The sequence below is a fragment of the Nesoenas mayeri genome, assembly GCF_963082525.1.
Source record: "Nesoenas mayeri genome assembly, chromosome: 2".
In the NCBI taxonomy this organism is placed as follows: Eukaryota; Metazoa; Chordata; class Aves; order Columbiformes; family Columbidae; genus Nesoenas; species Nesoenas mayeri.
Window position 1 is genome coordinate 21,668,217 of NC_137543.1, and position 17,465 is coordinate 21,685,681.

The window sequence follows — 17,465 nt, forward strand, 5'->3', positions numbered from 1 at the left end:
GAATTGTGGGAAAATATTACTCCTTATTCTTTTATTGTTTCTTTTTGTGTGTAGAGTTAAAAGTTCCAACCTGATTTTTCTTCTGTCTGCAGAATCTGAATAATACACTGATGACCTCAGCCTCAGTTTTACCTTTTTCATCTCTTATGGTGAGACTTAATTGAGACATAAATGTGTATGTGAGTTTTGAACCCTGTTTTATTTTAATTTCTTGCATTAATCCTGTCTTCTAGTACTCTGTACATATATAACCAGTAAAAAAGTTGAATTCAATTTTATTAAAAAGTTATTTTATAACTGAAATTGAAAAGGAGAATGTTTCCAGAGGTTCCAAAATTATTGTAAAGTGTCCTTTGAAATAACGAAGTTGAATAGTCTTATTTCAGCCACAGAAGCCAACATTAGTTTCCTGTCTCTTATTAGTGTAAACAAGTCAGCATCTTGGATAACATCATAAAGTTTCCCAATAACTTTTGGTTGTTGCGAATTATGTCATAACAGTATCAGGAAACGCCCTGATGCAGTAAACTGCAGTAAATAGAAAAACCTAACAATATTTGGGTTAAATCTACTACATTTATTCTTATTTATGTCAAACAGTATCCAACCAGTAAGTATCATGCTGAAAGCATTCATAGAGTGTTTGATTTATCGCATACTATTAATTGTCTTAATATTATTCTTGCCCACTACACAGTAGGAGAAAATGTGTCAGAAATGGCTTGTGAGCAGCCAAGGACAGACTCTTCTAAGCCCTAGAAATGTTCTGAAGTGGGAGAAGGGCTGATCATAACTTTTCCCTCATTTGCAGGGTATGGCGGTGCACAGATCAGGCACGATTTCCTTCTGATTTCCTGGGTATGCTGCCAAGGGGTGCTAAAACGTGCAGTGGCTCACAGGACTGGCCTGGCACAGCAGCTGAGAGCCAGCGACATCCATGAGAAAATGCCTACAGGACACCTGTGTCCCACAAAGCTGTACTGGGATATCAGCGGTGACAACATGAAGTCTTCCAACTCAGGAAAAAAGCTGGAATTTCAAAGCGTACTACAGTAAGTGAGCTTTTTTATCTTCACCTGCCAGTTTTACACTACCTTGTGCAACCATTAATGTTAAAAGGGTTACTAATTATTTAGACCTTTGGGAGAACTTCTGTCATGAGCAGAATACATCCAGGCTTATCTATTGTTTAGATGCATCATATTTAGTGAAATACAGGATTTGTTCATGAAGGTATATGTGGCAGCAATAAAATTTGAAAATCACTTTATTTCCAATAGCGCCCACCCCCCCCCCCCCGCTTTTTTTTTTATTCCTTAAGGATTTTTGAATCTGTTTTTAACATATGGTCTGTCTTATGTCTGCTTCCCTAGTCTAATAGTCTCAGTTTCAAAAGAAAAGAAATTTCACTGAGATTCGCTGGTAGATGACAGACAGATTCTCTCATACTGCCTGAGACATGAAATTGCAGGTGACACCTGATATATGATAATAAAAGAGCACCCATCAAGTAATCAGCCCCTGGCCTTTATTTCAGTGACGTCATGAGAACGCAGGTGTCTTCCCTCTGGATCCCGGCGCTTCGCAGCAAAATGGTGTGCATTGTTATGGACTTACCGAGAAAACTTTTATCTCCCCATCTGTGTTGTCTCTGTTGTGATAATTTTGGAGTGAAGCCATCTGCACTATGCTGCCTACTTATCTGAAAGTTAGGAGTAATGGTCTGCAGGTCTGTTTATCCTGCGCTCTCTTGTAAAGGACATTTTTTGAGGCTTGCAGTTGTTATCAATACTGGAACGTGTCCTGGACCGTGATTAAGAGAATATAAGGGGAGAAAATTAATTCTGCTGCACTGTTCAACTTTCAAATACAGGCCAAGCCAGATTTCAAACTAAAGTTTGAGCAGTCTAACAACCACAAAGAGATCTTTTTCCTCCACATGGTACTGTGTGCGTCATATTTGATGGTTCAAAGGAGTAAATAATTTTTAATATACTGGTAGACATTTCCAGAACAATCAGCTGAGCATTTAATTTAAAATCGAGCATTCGTGTTGTCAGTGTAACTCTTTATCCCAAGAGTCAAGAAGATACTGTGGAAGTACAGTGTCTTCCCTATAAGAATCCTAAAAGCAAGATGTTTGTGGTTTGCAGCCATCTTTTCAATCATTTGCTGGAAAAGCCCATAAGAAAACCCAAATTCTGAATCAAAGAATCTTTGCCTCAAAGCATGAGGCACTGAATTGAAGTGTGTGAGACACCTGCAGAATCTTTGTGGTTTCTGGTTATGACCAAAGATTCAACTGTTAATGAAATCATGTTGCATGACAGTGCAGAGATACCAAGTTCACTGAGGTGCAAAGGCTGCACCCCCAAAGTGTCCTCTTGCCTCTGAGACCATTTTATGAGTAGACTCTCAGCTGAAAAACAGCAACCTGTTGTCATGAACACATCTAAGCCACTCTCGCCTCTGTGAAGAGATTAGTGGAATTGCTTTGGTTGCTTAGACTGAGGAAAAGGTGGGAACATGATCGGGATTGTGCTGCTAGCCCACCCTCCACAGCATCTTCAAACAAACCAGAATAACATGTCGCTTACTTAATGCAAAGTACACAATACTGCTGTGATGGGCTAAAACAGGATGTGGAAAATGAGTTTTGCAGCTCCTGTAAGCGAAGGTGCCTCTCTGATGGGATGCATGCTCTGTGAGATGAGCCAGCCTTCTCTAACATGCTAATACATAAAGAGCTCACAAAAGCAGCAGTAAACATCTGCCAGCTGTGCCCATGGTACAGGCACGGTTAAGCAAGTCACCAAGACTTTCCTGAAGCAGACAGTAGCACAGTTTTGTGGCAGTCCCAGTAAGAATGTGTTGTCCAGCTGCCCGGGACGGTAAGTCATGACTTCATTGCTGGCAATAGAAACGCCTGTATTTCAGGAGCTGGGGAGGAGTCACTTTGGAAAATACACCCAAGGGGAAGATGCATCAGCAATGTCATCAGTCAAAAGGAAATAGCAAAGCCCCAACTCTGTGTGTGGATCAGTCCAGCAGGCAGACATTATTGCTCAACCCAAAGTATAGAGAGAGACTGTTCTGACTTGGTCCCAGGAGCGCTTTCCAAAAGCTAATACCTCATTTTCTCCATCTTATTTCATTAACAAGGTCTTTTTAGCTCTTTCTTTTCAAACTGATAGCTTGTATATGTTTCTGTTGGAGTACAATGTCATTTGTCCTTTTGTCCTCTTTTTGCTTATTGTTCTGCCTGCAAATTGCACTTAAGAGCTTTTAACATATAGAACATACCTTTATGAGTGTGCACCTTCCATTGTGACCTCCCCTAAGCTCAGTCTCAATAAAATGCCACCAGAAGCCATTCCCTTCTTTTGTTCTAGCACTTTGATCATTCACATTTATTTTTTTTCACTTCCCTCTTGCTTTTCTATCTCACTGAGATCAACTTCCTTGTCCTATCTCTCAGAAACACAGCTTTTATTTAAACAGATTCCATTCTCCCACCCACATTCTGGCAGCAGTTGGGCTGAGCACAGTTTTTGCATCCACAAAAGTCTTGATATTTAGAAACATTCCTGTTTTACATCCAAACCCCCTCAAACAGACAAACCAGACAGCACTTCATCCATCCCAGAATGGGCAAGGGACCAGTGATTCATGAGTTTTCTTGTGATCCAGGAGGAATTTGATGTTCTGCTCTGCCTTAGTCAGAGTTGAACTGCTGGCCTTCCACAGCTGAGGAGGTGGCCACAGTCATTCGGTGTTTCGCTGCTGCAGGAGAGGTGTTCAGACAGAGATTCCCTTCTTGTCTGATATGTATGGCTATGTGAACGCAATTTTTGACAAATTAACTCTTCATGGAGAGACCAAAAATTAGTAAAGAAAACCCCCTCAATTCCTGGAATTCTGACTTTATTTTCTGTGATTGAGGCACTCCACTTTTGCTAGCTAGTGGGCTGGATTGGGTCTCTTCCCTTTGTGGTCTGTTCCCAGCCCTGCTGGTATCAGTCAGCCTGCCCCATACTTTCCCAATGGAAACTGCCTCTCCTCCTCTTCAGTCTCAGCTTCCTTCATGAGCTTTCATCTTTTCCATCTTCCAGAGGTAGAGAGTGAACTCATGCTCTCGCACTGTTCACAGAAGGCTGGGAAGATGTACAGCCTTGTTTGAGAAAGCTGCCACTATCCACACTCTGAAGAGAAATCAATGGTCCTGGTGTTTATGTTACTGCTACAGACAGGAGAGGGGGGAAAGCAGAGCAGTAGGTGGGAAAAGCATCTCACTGGTCAGAGGCTGTACACCAGGAGTGAGCTATCGGTCCTGTCATCCTCCTCCTTTCAGACATCTCCCAATAGTAGCTTTATTTTTCTGGCTAGGGGAAGCTTTATTAAGGATATGTTAGGAGTGGTATTTACAGTCTTTCTTGCCAGGAATCAGGCATTTTGTTTTCTTCTAAAAGTGTGTGCAGGACTTTGAAAGCTGTATTTTGGAGATGTTAAATACAAGACTGTGTCTACCTTTTTATTAGTACTGTTTTAAGTGTTCAGCCTGCCTTCACTGCATGCTTTGACATGGTTGATTGTGCTGTGATAATCAGGTTTTGACTAATTCCTGTCTTCAAAGTATGGAAATAGTAATATTTTAACAAAAATACATTTATGGAAGGATTTATTTATGTGTTATTTCTCTGGTTCCCTGAAGAGTAAGGCAAAATATTGTTCATGTAAGTTCTAGCCCACTACAGCAAATACTATTTCCATAAATACTTACACAAAATAAAAAATGATTTGGGGATGTTTTCATACCAGGGTTTTTCTTCCCATATACTTTCTTGAAGTGTTTTTTTTTTTTATTGCCATGAACATATTATAAAACATGTTTTAATGTTGCATGCTCAATGATTGCAGGTATTTATTTTCTAGGAGCTTTGACTTCAGAAGCTCTGTATCTACAATTTCAGACATCCAATCAGAGAGTAAGAAACAATTATATAAGTCTCTGTTGGCCTATCATAGAGAAGAAAATAGATGAAATGAGAAATGATGGAGAGACAAAAATTCAGCAAAAAAAAGTTAGTGAACAATTTTAAACACAGATTCAAGGAAAATAATATTTTTGACAAACAGGTAAAGATGCAACACAATTATTGAGAAACTGATCATAGTGAAAATTATTCATTTTTTATTGAGATGACTTTTTTACTCAGTTGAGTGAAATACACTAGATAGGATTTTCAAGAGGCTTTGACTTAGAGTACTTGTCCTTGACAATGCTAGACAATTCAATGTGCCATTTTTTATTAACTTTAAAGGGACCATATTCTTTATCACAAAATACACATAAGTGAAATCAGACCCAGATCCTGGAAGATATCATTAGTATCCTCAACAGATTTACCTGTGATGTTAATTTTCAGATTTGTTCCAGTTTGAAAGAGTAGTCTTAATTATTATATTTTTTGATTTAGGGTGCAAACTGTAAACAAGCAAATATGATGTCTGCATACCAGCACCTGAGTGTGTGAAGACTGTGCATGAAGCAGTCCATGGGAAATGTTAATTTTTGTGGTAGTATCTAGTCATATATCTCGCCAAGTTTTGCATTTAATTCAGCATTACACTATCTAAGTAGCCGTGGACTATACCAATCACTGCAGATTTTTTGGTCCTTGCTGTATAGGTAGCTTAGCACACGAAAATGGTTTTGCCCAGTGAAGCAGAAAGGTATCAGTGAACCCCAGAGCTCCTATGAACCCTGGAGCTCCTCAACCTCTATCTTAAACACAAAGCTGCCCAGTTTATGGGACAATTTGTATATTATAACAGAGATCTATAATAGAAGACCATGTCTGAGCTTGGTCTATAAATTAAATATAAACTTTTGAAACTAATCTACTGAAATACACTGTGTATTCAACCCTGCATTCACTGTCCCTTGAAGTACTTTGTGGAGTAAGTCAGGATTGCAGTAGGATAGAGAACTGTTCTTGGGGATCGCTATGACTAAGCTGAAAGCTCTTACATTTTTAGAGGGTTTGTGTTACAGAAGTATTCTTCCAACTTGTTTATATTTTATACTGTTATCAGAGGTGGGATTGGTAGTAGTTCTTGTGTTGAATGTTGTCTAATGCTTCCCATTTTAAGATTGTTTTCACTTGCTGACACATTTTTCAGACATTAACCTTTGGTTTTGAAGTGGAAGTTTTCCTGTTGTGTATCTCTCAGGCTGAGTAAGTTTGGGAAATTTCAGCCAAAAGGGATTCCACTGTCTCTGAGAATGAGCACAGGGAAAAGGACATAGTGTCTCTTCAAGACCCCCCACGCCCTATTAAATTGTTCTAGTGGCCTTTTCTTTAAAAGATCTTGTGCCCCCATGCTTGAAATGAGTCTTTTTGTCTTGCTTATAAGAATCAGCTTCATTTGGATCAGATTAAGGCCCTTGAGAGGAGCAGTTTCACAGCTGGAGCTTGTGGCGATGCCTGGAACTTGGGCTCAGAAGCCTGGTCTACCCTGCATGCCTATGGAGAGGAGCAGCACACCATGCGTCCCCAGTGGCCTCTGTTTCTACGCATACTATCTGTGTACAAGTACTTGCTACACAGTAGAGATGCTTCAAATAACATCACAACTGCACCCAACATCAAAGCGAGCTGAGCTTTGAAGAATCAAAGTGTGTTCTGAGGTGAAGGAGGTGGAAAAACAATCCTGGGTGGGTACCAGAAAGTAGTAGCACATGTTTGCATCCACTTGTCCTTGTCTGATTCCCTGTCTGCAAATTGAGAATATATCATACTTCTTCTCAAAAGAGCAGTGTGAAAACATCACAGCGTCATCACTGGTTATGAAACTGTAGTACCAAGCACCATAGCAAAGCTCATAAAGAAATATGTAATTCTGCATAAAAAATAGATCAGAGCTCCACTGATGAAGGAACAACAAATTAGATAACTGATCACCAAATATGCATTGGATAAAGCAGAAGATATTTAACCAAAATATGTCTTTTCACTAAAGATCTGAATTGTGGTGAAAGAGGCAATGTTAACATCCAATCAGTTTCTGACTACTAAGGGTCTGATTCTGCCACTTGAGTATATTTGTATTAATATTCATGTGTAATATACCCAAACACTAAGGTTAGACTCTGTGCTGCATGTAGTTCCATATCAGATTTGCTTGGTTCTATATTCACCTGTGAAACAAATACCCATTTGATCCGTTATATCACCACTTTCCTCTTGAGACAGTTCTAGAAAACATGTTTCTTCAAGTTCAGCATTAGTTATACTAGATTAATTCTCTACATGACAATGATTATATGATACATAAAAACTGTAAAAATACTTTATCTGATGCCACATTCCCACAATAATCATCTGAGGCTCACTCACTGAGTTACATCATCCATTGAGTCAGCTAGTGCTTTAGTGCTTTCTCTCCCTGTTTTCAAACTGCAAACCAAAGTCTTTTCTCTAGCAAATTCTTTCCTTTTCAAATTACTGGTTAATACTGTAGTAGCAAAGATAAACTTCATAAAATAGATTAAATACTAAAAATGTAATTATGTTTTAAATTAAATGTAAATGTTTAAAAATATAAAACTTTGTAAATGTGTTTTTGCATTTTGTACTGAAACCTCCCATATATATGTATAGAGCAATTGACCACACATAAAACTGTCTCACAAATTTCAAAGTAATAGTTTGTGTAATTATATTGAATCAGAGGGGTCCTGTTACTTTGTTCATAGCTGGGAAAAAAAGCTTATGTAATACTGAAATGAAATGTTATTACAGTCTCACTTACTCATTCTTGGAATTGGCTTAGTGATTACTTCAACATCGACATCAGTGAAAAACATTTGACATCTGGCCTAGAAAATCAGACAGCAGACCACAGAGACTTTGATTAAAAAACTTCATGTAATTTTCTCCAATCAGTAAGCTGGCCTATTCTTTTATTAGAATGAAGGCTTCTCTCATCACCTGCAAATTTCTAGGAAGACCTCAGAAAAGATGAAAAAAAAGCAGCTCTCTTACTTTTGTAATAAATTTCCATTCAAACAAGCAATTGCACAGACTGAAGAGGAGCACCAGTTCCACTGAAAAATTGTTTTCTTCTGTTTGGAAAGGGTCAAACATCTGATTTTCACAAGTGTTTTTTCTATTTATTCCTTTATCTAAGTTTACTATTTCATCCTTCTCTGTTCAATGATTTCTTGGGAGTTTTGTGCAAGATGCAAACTCATTTTCTGGAAAAAAAGACAGCAAAATGTAACAAGCTTTTTCATGGTCCCTGTAGATCACTGAATAATCCAGGCTAGAAATAATGTAGGCCACTTCTGCTCGTGTTTTTATATCCTCCTCTAGAGCACAGGCACTCTATCATGAGAAAGAACAAACCATTAGCACAGTATTGCAACATACATTCAGAAATGAACTGCACTGCAGCATCATCATGAATTAGTCTCAGGCAGAGACTCCTGTTCATGGCATGAGAGCAAGACATCAACAAACTCATGCAAGAAAGACTGCAGTAATGAAGCGTCACATTGCCTTTCGTCTTTGAATCAAATTTATGTCATGAAACTGGATAATTAACTTATTTTCAACAAACTAGTTTCAACATATCTGTTTTCAGCTCAAAGAAAGTTGCTGAAGCCATTTCAAAAGCAATACCCCATCTTCTTCTTCTTTCCTTTGTCCTTGCCAATATAATGCCACAGTATATTTGCTTACCTCTTAAGAACGACGAGGTATGTTGTAAAATACAATGCTACTATCAAAACATTCATAATCAAATTTGAAATAAAAAGAAACTACTGTATCTCCTTAAACGGCATGTCTCAGTGTAACCCTTTCAGCTAATGCTCAAAAAAGTCTTCAGAGCAGGACTGTAGCAAAGAGAGGACATCAGGTTGGCTCCTGGAAACAGAGCAGGAAATCTCTGTACCAGTGTAAACTGAAGGCTGATTTTAAATATATACATTACAGATCCTGACCAGAATCTGTCATAGGTTGTTCTCAAATGTTTTAATACATGTGAGTTTCTCTTGCTCCTGGCAGGTTCTTTTAGAAGCATCTATGTTAGTTCTTCCTGTTGAACATAGCCCTTTAATTATACAACATATTGATCATTCCAGCTACCGCACTCATATTAGAGGAATAAAAATTTCCCTTCTGAAGGTGCACATAATAGCCCAAACATGGCAGTTCAAAACATACAACATCATATTTAAGGCATAGCACCTGTCTCCCTGTATATGAGGAAATAACCACTTGCTTGTGATCAGAGCACAAAGGATGACCAGTGCATCCTGGCTGTGTTCTGTCTTCCTTTCACTTGAACTGCTAGTTCTAAGATACCATGCTTAATTTCCCATTAAAGCTTTAGCACATAACTATGAATTCCACATTATAGCAAACCTATTTTTTTAATGGATATAACTAAATCTCATTGAGAAATATATTGAGTAGCATATATTGTGATGTTATTCAAAGTCATCTTACTCTGTTTTATATTCTCAAAATATTTTGCATTTGCACTGCACTCCATTCCACAGTAGTCATTTTTTTAACAGTTAAATTGCTGTAGTTGGATCAGTTACAACTTCTGTAATAGTAGCGAGACAGAATAGAATGAGAGCGCTGTATCTTCCTCCCCATATGAGGGAAATAAGAAGTGCACGCAATGGAGGTTTTTCTCATGTGATATGGAGAACATGTGGATACACACAGGAGTATGATGAGATGTGTGATGTATTTGCTTTGTTCTGCTGCACGGCTGCATCCCTGCAGTAGACTGTTGCAGAGCTGAACATTAATAACTTTACTATCCCTAATTGGTTATGGACTTTATAGTACTAATCAATAAGCTAATTAAGCTGGGTCAGTTGGTCTCCTGAGCCCTTCTTAAGAATAACAAATTGACAACTGTCAAACCCACGGGTCACAGCAATGCCAGAAGGAAGTGAGTGATGTATGGGGGTGATGCATGCAAGCCTGGAGGGCTGTGAGCCCGGGGGGCTCATCAGGGCCCTTTGGGGGAGCTGTTGCTGTGGAGAGCCAACAGGCAGAGAGGTGGGAAGGACACTTATAGAAATACGGAAAGCCAAGAGAAAAGGCTTTTTGAGCAGAGCATTGGCTGGAAAGGCCTCAGAATTTGCTTCCTTTTCTTGTGCTTCAGGATTTAAAGGTTTTTTTTTTTTTTCAAAAAAACAGCATTAAAAACAAATCTACCTCTGTCATTGACTTCACTCTTCAAATAGAAGGAGCCTATGACATTTCAGCATCTGTCTTAAAGGGCTTGGGTAAAGAAAATCAACATAATTGGTTTTCCATAGAATCATAGAATAGTTTGGGTTGGTAGGGACCTTCAAAGCTCATCCAGTCCAACCCTCCTGCAACGACCAGGGACATCTCTGAGCACCTAGATCAGGGTGCTCAGAGCCCTGTCCAGCCTGGCCTTGAATGTCTTCAGGGATGGGGCATCTACCACTCTCTCTGGGCAACCTGGGCCAGTACTTTACCACCCTCACTATAAAAGATGTCTTCCTTGTGAATATGTGTACATGAAATTATAATTTTCCTGCTTTTCTCTTGAACATGTGCTACCATTCCTGCCTCTAGGAGTACTGAACTTAATATAAATTTGTTTCTGCCTGAAATATCAACTACAGCCATTTTTGGTTGGTTGATTGGTTTTTTTTTTTTGTATTACAGAGAGCTACTTGAAGGTGATTGACCCTAACAATGTGTTATAAACATGACGATCCTTTATGCTATATCTGCTTACTGAAATGAATCTGGTAAAGGTTGAAATAAAAGGAATTATTTTTTACAATCAGATCATCTATGATTGTAGGAAATTGCAGTAAGTGACCCAAGATACTCTTTTCAGGCTCATGGCACTATCATTCTATTTCAAGATATTGGAATACGAATTGACACCAAATGTATTTTGTCTTCAAAGTGAGTAACATCTGTTTACTGAGCTGTACATGGTACTTTTCAAGGATGCAGCAATTCTTCATGTAATTGCAGTCAATGTTTGGCACACTAAGCTTCCTAACTATGCAAGTGACATATTAAGACTAAACTAAGAGAGAGCTCTCCTGTTCCATAATTCCACACACTGGTACATGCTATCAAGTGACATGATGTTTCTTTTCTTCCTATAATTCTTTTTAAATAATTGCATCGCTAGCTAGTGATATCTCATCACAAAGGACTAGAGATTTCATTATTTGTCTCGCATGAATCCTCGAATATTGCTTGTCTCAACATCTGTTGTTTTGCACTGTCACGAGAGGAAAAAAAAAGCACCTCCAGTAAAATTTTATATGCAGCATAAACAGTCTGTTTAACTGGTTTGTTTTAAACAATACAGGAATTTAGTTAAGTGCTATTTAACTTCTCCTTCAGAATAAAATTAACTGTTCTGCTAACAAAACAGTCTTCATCTTTATTATTTTTCCTTTTCTACAGAACACTACAAGTCAGTGATTTTTTTCAGGTTTAGCCATAATTAAAAGTCCACTTTGGGTTGACCAGAAGTATTTTTTTCTTACTTCAACCACTTTTAAAGTAAACTTCAAATGTAATTGATTTTTTTTCTTTAACCTGCATTTAAAGTATTATGTTCTGATATTGTTCCAATCATATGCATTCTATATTGATACTAAATTTGATTCAAATTTGAAATGAGATCCTGTTTCAAAGAAAAATAAATTTAAGATACAGCGAAATATTTAATTTAAAATAAAGATATCATTGTCTGAGGTTTCTTTAGAACTCTGGACTTAATCTCTAAAATTATATTTTCCTGATTAAAGATCTTTTCTGTAAATTTCTGGTCTTTGACTTGACAAAGCTAGTATGCTAATACAATACCACTAGGAATTTTTCTGCCTTTTCTTCATTTTCATCTGAAGGACGGAAGAAAGTCTGTTGTGTGAAGCAGAAGACATATATTATGGAGACTAAGTATGGTTCAATTTACAAATGATATATTGGAATGTTTGCTAAGAACGGCTTTGCTACATATTTCTAATACTATGGATAGTATTTCATCACCACATAAATCTTTTTTGGAGGGTTTATCTGTGACAATTTCATAATCTGTCACTAAGGGGCTTGTATATACAAATGCATTAATTCTTTGTTTGAGGATCTTATGACCATCCTAAACATGGGATCCTGCAGAAGAGTCCAGCCTAATCGTGTGTTTACATAGTTTATGTTTGCATACTGTATGGTTGCCAAAATGTCTGGATTCAGGACCGTGACTGCACAGCTGAGAGATGGGCTGTGCTTTTTCCATTTAGCAAAGATACTCTATGGCTTCCTGTCCCTAGAAAAGTTTCTCTTATGTTCATTTTTAAAAGACTATTGTTTAAGGTTTTCTTGGATCTCCATCATAATATTTTCAAATGCTTGGGATTAAGAGCAACTTCAACTCTTAGGAACCTATTAATTTCTTCTGTTTAGTTAGACTTTTTTTTTTATGATAGCTATCTTGGGAAATGTTTTTGATGTTAATTTACTATATGTGTTCTAAACCTAGGAAAAAATAGAGAAAAAATATTTACAGATCTAATGTAATCTTGATATTTATTACAGAAGTAAAATCTGATCTTTATTACACTGAAAATAGTTTAGACATAACAAGGTGGGGTGCAATAAATTGTATTGGACATTGAATAATATGATAATAAAGGGAAATGAGAAATAAAGGGATGTGTTTTCTCAGCAAGCTGTCTTCTTTACCCTTATTTACCACGTAACCCAAGTACATTAAAATACAAAAGTATTTCCTCCTAACTTAATGTCAACTTGCACCTTTATTTAAATTTTGCTGGCATTTATGTATCTTTCAAGTTACAGTGTGAAAAATTCTACAAATTCCCACCATGTCATTCTATAAGAAAATAAATGCAATTTTCATGTATTAGAAATGAGTGCAATTAACAAGAGATTTTTTACTTCCAGCTCTTACATCACTATGAATTACATTTACGTGGTAAAAATAATCTCAGATAATCTTTTGCAGACATGCTTTCTTTCTTTTCCAATATTTGTAAACTCTTAGCTACATTTCATAGCCCAACATAATTGTCTCCCAAAATATTATCATTATCACGTAGAGTGCAAATTCTTCAACATACAGCTAACATGGCCCATAAGTTCATCTGGTAACCAACGTCTTCAAGATCATGGTGCTGAAGGAGTTTTATAAGTTCTCCAAACTATAATTTCCAGCCTCCCATTTTGCATGCTTAATAGTTTGTCTTTTTTTTTGGTTCATGCAGTTATGGTACTTTTATGTAGTGGCTTACAGGAGTTTATACCAACACAAGTGTAGGGAATTAATTTTTAATTATATACCTAAGAATTTTATTTTAATGAAAGCTCAGCCCTCCATTAACATTCTGATCCAGTGAATCTGTAGCAGTTAGAAGAAAGAATGCCACCTACTGAACTATCAATACCAGTTCAGTTAATAACCCATACTTTTCTTACAGGTCTCTTATCTTAATGCTGATCAAGCTCAGTACTAAATAGGCTTGACATTTGGCAAGACGACAGACCAAGGAAATATGTCCGTGATTTATATGATGGGCAGCTGAATTTTCAGATTGTTGAAAACAAATATAAAATAGAAGCATTAGCATATTTTGCAATACATGGCATTTCCAGAAGGACTTAAAATGTAGAATTTTAGGAGTTTCATGAGATTAAAAATGCTGAGAAAGTAACACCAATGCAGATATTTTTAGAAAAGCAGTTTAGAAAAGCAGATACTGGTGGATCACAGACCACATACACTTTTTAAATTGCATAGTGATCAAAACAGTGACAGTAGAAGGCACTTTGCAGTGCTTTCATCTTCTTATAACTCTATCAAAACAAATGACTAGTGATAAAATTATTTTAATGTTCCTTATAACTGTGGGTGATGCAACTGACACAAGCTGCATTGCATCCTACCCCATGCTCCATTGATGATACTCCTAATGACGTTCTGTTCTAAAGTATTTGACTGGTGATAATTCAGCCAAGATGAATCCAGTTGAATCTCTGAAAATTTTGGCAAGTATAATTTAGTTCAAAGTAAACCTGTAAACTGAGCAGGCTTGATCTTGAAACTACTAGTGTAAAAGAGTATGCAAACATATGTGCCAATGCTATTTTGCCCCAACTTGGTTTGACTTTAAGAAAGTACATAACACAGGAGAGAATAAAGCCATGGATAGTCTTTTTATGGTGTTTCTTAATATAAACAGTCCCAGTTCTGTTATTCTATTACTCTACTTAGCCTTACCTAGTAGTCGTATTACAGCCATCCGCTTTAATTTGATTTATAAAAAATAAGTTGTTATTATTTATGAGGTCAGGCCAGCATTTTGGGTGTAACTTCAAATGACCTTTGCTACAGTTAAAAGTATTTTTTTATACAGCAATGACACTCAAAGGAAGAAACAGAGTGGAAATCAGTGCAGCTTTCAAATTAAGTAGATAATGACATTAACATCTGCTGTGTAAAACAAGAGGAGCGCAACTCCCAGCCTCAATTTTTTAAAAATTAGGTCACATCAGAGGAAAATGACAGAGCCCTCTTCTAAATGATGCATCTGAATGTAACAATCCTTTTTCATATACTACAGTCATTTGAGATAATTTAGAATAAGTAGAATTTTATTTGTCATTTAAATATGCACATTAGCACTGAATACCACAAAGAAAGTGGTGTTCACATTCCACTCAAGAGCAGAACTATTATCCTATAATTCATATGGAAATTTGTACCTGAAAAACAACAGCAAGAATCACTGAGTCCATACCGTTATTCTGTGTGGCTCTGTATTAAACACTGAAGTAAACTTCTGTTAGTTCATTTTTATTTTTCATATGCAACTCAACAGCAGTTGAGTTATATATGAACATATAACATGTCAAAATGTCTAGATGCTGTATATGTTATAAAACATGGACACAAATATTAATGAGAAAATACCTTCTTTTTCAACAAAACCGGTACGCATTTCAAGGGTACTTAGAATAATCAATCATCCAACTGAGAAGATGTGCTCAGTAGGGTGGTGGAGGATCACAGGAGAGGGCACTGATCTGTTAAGCCACATATGATGATGTGTAAAACAAAGGAAAAATCATCTGGCAATAACTCATGTTGATAGCGAAGAAATACTTTTCTCGTGTGAGCAGAAGGGGACGGGGGCTCTGAGTCTGCTGAAGCCATCATCCCATGGAGCGGAGGTGGGAAGGGACCTTGGCAGGGGCAGCAGGACCATGAGCTGCTGATGTTTTGCAGCTGGATGACAGTTCAGCACCTTTCAAAGGTGTGAGGTACTCAACAATATGCTCAGATAATATTTTAATGACTTAGAAAAATTCTAGAAACAGCCTGGTCTGAAGGAATGTTTACAGGCAGACAGCAAGTGCTGTTAACATTGAAATTCATTCAACATTAATTCATTATAACAATAAAAATTTCCAGGGAATCTGTATTATAACTTGTCAGGAGATGTGCAAACACAACAAAATCATAGCATGATTAACAGTTGCTTTTTTGCTTTAAGTTAATTCACATTTTGCTATTGATGCAAGAAATTCTTGCCGGCTGCTGAGTTCTGCACCTCTAAAGTGGTATAAAAATAGCTGCTACTCACAGGGATGTTGTGACTACAGATGGTTAAATTATTTCTCATGATTTGACAAAGCAGGCTTTGTTTATCTATGGGCAAGTCATTTGCAAACAGAGTTCGCACTTCACAAATATATTCTCTGCTCATAATTGTTTAATGAGCAACATTTACAAAGACCAGCAGTGGGGTTGGCTGTGACCGATGTCCTCTGCTCAGTGTTTCCACTGTGTTATTGGTCATTGTAGCCACACCATTTTATTTCTGCTTTCTTTAACAACTCAAGTGATTTAGAGGAAATGACACCTATTAAGTAATGACAGTGAGAAACAGGTGTGTTTTGCTGTATGGTGGATCTTTTTTATTCAAATCTCTCCGTAATTTTCAATTCCCTCTGAGAAAAGGTGTAGGTCTTGATGTAGCTCACTGACCAGCACTGAGTGCGATTACAAAAAGCCAAAACTGTTCCACAGGAACAGCAGCAAACAAGCAGGGAACCAGTAAAAGAGAACTGCTGCTGAGAATATTAGTATTTGTGAGCTTGGTCTCGCAATATTTCCTGAACTCACACTGCTCCTGTGGGAATTAATAGAACAGGTAGAAAAGGTATATTCCCTTTATCTTCTTATTATATCTCATTGTTGTTTTTTAAACTTGAAAAATGCTTGATTCTTTTCTTTTCCTAAGCTTATTTGTCACAGCCTAAATAAATGCTCTTTATGAATACTATTAGCATGGTCTTTCTCTGTGTCCCAATAAAACCGTAAGCAGTGCTATTTGATGATAAGATATGACAACTCCCATGTTTATTCAAAATTTAGTTAGTACTCCTACTACCCTTTTCAGGCAAATGTCTATCTTTTGGCCCTAATTTCCCCCCCAAAGGAAATGTTAGGAGAGGCAGAAAATGAAACAGAACTTCCAAACTTCCATCAAGCAAAAATGCAACAACCAAAACAATCCTTCATCCTTCTCTCGTTATGGTTTGTTGAATCTTCCTTTGTCTTGTCATATAATAGGAATAATGTTCATGGCACTGGAGTATACACGCAATAAATAGCTTCTGTGGTTATCAAACACCTCAGCTTCACTTCAGCATTTAATCACCCACAAAAGCCGTTTCTTTGCCTTGTATACTTCTCTGCCACAGACATTATCCTGCAGCTAACATACACCCTGGAGTGCCAGACCTTCATTTTGCACTCTGAAAGCTGAATTGGAACAATGAAAAACCTAACCTCAGTTCTTAAAATAACAGTTTAAAAGTTAAAAAGGGGGTAATAGTAATCAAAATTCCCAAACCTCCATTAATGTAGTAGAGGAAGGTCTAGTGCAACCACACACACACAAAAAAAGTGCTTACTTAAGTGATGTCCCAAAATTACCTGCTGGAAGGACTCCAAAGAAAAAGCATAGTTATGTTAGACATATGCTAGGAGATTATGATAATAACTTTGTTCTGGGAGGAATTAACTTTTCTCTCATGTTAGAAATAACCCTAGCAGAGCCAACAATGCTCTGCACAACACAACTTTGAGAAGTTTCTAATGATATAAATGATGCTCTCAGGCCGCTTTGACAGACTCAAAATGTTAATGACCTGAAAGACATGAAGAAACATAATATAAAATTAATATTCCACTAGTTCATCTTTCCTGCCTTTCCCATGTCCCTCTCTTCACTGCTCCTCAGGTTGCCCCTTTAAGCCATAGACAACACTGAAGAGTTCCTGAGATCCTCAAAACCAGTGAATTTACTTTATTCTCATGCAGTCCTGTGTTGACAACCTGTATGC